This window comes from Lipotes vexillifer, unplaced genomic scaffold, assembly GCF_000442215.2.
Source record: "Lipotes vexillifer unplaced genomic scaffold, Lipotes_vexillifer_v1.1 scaffold387, whole genome shotgun sequence".
In the NCBI taxonomy this organism is placed as follows: Eukaryota; Metazoa; Chordata; class Mammalia; order Artiodactyla; family Lipotidae; genus Lipotes; species Lipotes vexillifer.
The window spans coordinates 3,233,796-3,237,580 of record NW_006795399.1 but is presented as its reverse complement, the minus strand read 5'-3'; positions in this window follow the sequence as shown (position 1 = coordinate 3,237,580).

Genomic DNA, 3,785 nt, shown 5'->3' with positions numbered 1-3,785 from the left:
CCTGCTGAGTAAACAAGGAGACCAGTATATACCTAGGGAGAATCGCTGTGATTCTTAAACCTCTCTTTCTTCATGTAAAGGAGAACAAAAGCCAAATGAGAAATGCCAGGAACAAAAGCCAAATGAGAAATGAAGCCATCCTGTCATGGAAAGGGAGGCTCTTCCAGGCTTCTGGTTCCAGATCTGAGCCCAGAGCTCATGAAAAGCTCCCATGATGAGGCTGTGGACTGAAACAGAACAGGACACTGGAGAGTAAAAGGACGAGCTGATGAGGCTGCCTGGGCAGGAGAAGAGGAAGAAATTTTCTTCAAGATAAAGTTGCAAAAGGCAGGAAATTATTTTGAAATTATTATGCCCCAGACTATGCCAGTGCTGGAGGAGGAAGGGCATAAACATAGATGGGAGACAGATATTGTGGTGAGTGGCCTCTGGGATTCAGACAAATTCTTGCCTTGTGAAAACACAGTGAAAGAGTGAAGGAGGGTTCGGAAACTGAAAGAGAAGGAACCAGCCTCTTCCACAGGCTTGCAAGAAGGGCCATATGCAGGAACCAAACAGGCAGAAAAACACTTTTCCCCAGGAACAAGGATCTAGCAGAATACATCAAAATTCTAAGACCTCAAACTAAGCCACCAAAAAGTGTAATAAATTGAAGATGAAGAAGAAACTGATCAAATATGCCCTTTCTAAATGCTGCGACTAGCAAACTAAGAAATCTCTATTCTTGCTTGAGCAGATGGCTGGAAGGATATGCAACTGCTACAAGAGTAGATTCTGTAGAAAACAGTCACTGCCTCCAAGAATTTGAAGAGTGTCAGATTTGGAGAGGCCCACAACCCTGATTAACTTGAAATGCTGCCTTTTTCATCTATTAAAAAATGTACACATACATATTAATTGTAGAAATGATACATAGGAATAAATTTAACCAAGGAAGTGAAAGACCTGTACTCTGAAAACTAAAAGACATTGAGGCAAGAAATAGAAGATGACACAAATAACTGGAAAGATACACCATACTCATGAATTGGAAGAATCAGTATTGTTAAAAAAACAAAAACAAAAACAAAAACAAAAAAACAAGGCAATCTACAGATTCAATATAATCCCTATCAAAACACCAATGGCATTTTTCACAGAGCTAGAACAAATAATCCCAAAATTTGTATGGAATCACAAAATACCCTGAACAACCAAAGTAATCGAGAGGGGAGAACAAAACTGGAGACATCACACTTCCTGATTTCAAACTATAATACAAAGTTACAGTAATCAAAAGAGTATGGTACTAGCATAAAAACAGACACATAGATCAATGGAACAGAATGGAGAGCCCAGAAATAAATCCATGCTCATATAGTCAATTAATCTACAACAAAGGAGGCAAAAATATACAATGGGGAAAAGACAGTCTCTTCAATAAGTGGTGTTGGGCAAATTGGACAGCAACATATAAAAGAATGAAACTGGACTACTTTCTTACATCATATGCAAAAATAAACTCAAAATGGATTAAATGGAAGATGCCATCATCTTAGAGATCCCACCCAACACCAGCTCCCATTGATTAATCAAGGGAAGGGCCTCTGACTCAAGCTAGGCTTATGATAGAGCCCTCGACCCCTGATCACAATTAACTGATTCAGGGATTGTCATCTGATCCAAGTACTTTTTTTTAAACTTGGCTCCATGATGATGAAGCTATGAGAGGTGAGGTTCGGAAATGTCAAAGGCCACGTGTCACTGTGAAGAGGAAACCAGTCTCAGGGAGAAGCTAATGTGTGGACAGGAGCGAACACCTCCACTTATACATTCTTTCCTACTGAAAGTTTCCAGCCCCTCTTTCCTACTCTAAGATACCAATTCAGCAACCCACTCCTTTCTCTCCTTCCTTTCACCCTCTATCGTATCATTGCCATCAGTACACAAACATGATGCTATTTCTCCCATCTTCAAAATGAATGGAGTCCCTTGACTCTGCTTCCCTTCCAGCGACTGCCCCATTTCTCTGTTTCTTATTAGAGCAAAACTCCTTGGAGGAGCTCCCTGTACTCATGGTCTCCAGTTCTCCTCCTACCCTTCACAGAAATGACTTTCTGAGATAGATAACCAAGAGGGAGCAGGCCATGGAATGGAGATCACCTGATGATGATAAGAGCCAAAACATGGGACCTGGTCTGGGCAGGACCCACTCTGGGAAGAGTGGGGGGTGTTCCATGAGGCTTTGCATGAGACCACCAAGGTTGTGGGGATGGACATAAAGAACGCAGAAAAAGCAAGTGGGGGTGAGGGATTGCGCCGGGACTAACCTCATAATCGGTGGTGGTGCCAATGGGTCATTTGGGGAGAATTTGTCCTCTCATATAGCGTATAATTACGTAGCATTTACTGTGGACTACGCACTATTGTATGTGCTGTACACATTTCTTTTTTTTGCCTGTCTTTTTTGTTGAATTTTTGAATTTTATTTTATTTATTTTTTTATACAGCAGGTTCTTATTAGTTACCTATTTTACACATATTAGTGTATATATGTCAATCCCAATCTCCCAATTCATCCCACATATTACCACATTTAATCGTTGCTACAACCCTATGCAATAGATACTATTATTATCTCCATTTTTGCATATGAGGAAAATGAGGCACAGAGGGATTAAGTAATTTGCCCAAGGTCATACAGCTAGTAAGAGGCAGATGAGGATTTGAACCCAGGAAATCTGATTCCACATCTATGATATTTAACCACTATTTGAAGGGAAATAAAAGGCTTGCCATGCAAAGAGCATCAAGTGTCCAGGTACCTGAATCTACCCAAATCGCCTCTCTCAGGTCCCTCCTATAAAGAGTCTGGAGCCAGGACCATTGGGGTGTCCATGACTATGCAGTCATCACAAAAAACCTGTCACCCTGGAATCTACAGGTGGTTCATATAAGCTCAGGTCAAGTTGTTCCTTTCTTTTGAAATGTTTTCCACCTCATTCCCTTCCTCTCTGTCTTTTGGAAACTTATTCCCTCTCTTTGCTTTCCCAGGTATTTACTCCTGTAGCCCCTTGTCAACAGTTTCCTTCCTCTTTTAGTTTTTGACAGGAATCTGCTGGATGCTGCCAGCAGACAGAAGTCCAAAGTCCTAGAAATTAGGGGGATTCAGGCTGAACAAGGGAAATTTGGGAGAGAGTAGGAAAAGAACCCCCTCTCTCCATAAACTGCTAAGTCTCCCCAGTTGCACAGAAGACAGGGCACTCATTCTCTAGCTTGGCCTGTGACTTCCCAGCTCCATCATCTGGCTCCATCTCACCTTTACAAAGTTGTTTATATACATTACCTCATGTATGCTTTACCGGAACCGCTTGAGGGGAGATATTATTATTCCCACTTTACTGGGAAAGACATTGAATCACTGAGGGGTTAGATGACTTACCTAAGGTCACTCAGAGTGCAGAATTTTTTTTTTTTTTGCAGTACGTGGGCCTCTCAGTGTTGTGGCCTCTCCCGTTGTGGAGCACAGGCTCCGGACGCGCAGGCTCAGCGGCCATGGCTCATGGGCCCAGCCGCTCTGCGGCATGTGGTATCTTCCCGGACCGGGGCATGAACCCGTGTCCCCTGCATTGGCAGGCGGACTCTCAACCACTGCGCCACCAGGGAAGCCCCAGAGTGGAGAATTTTATCACAGGTGTCCAGACTTCAACTCCCATGTCTCATTGCACCAGCATGTGCAGGAACTATGAGCAAAGACCTCTGCTGTGGGTCTTGCTTTTCCACATTAAAAGTATTCAAATGATCTG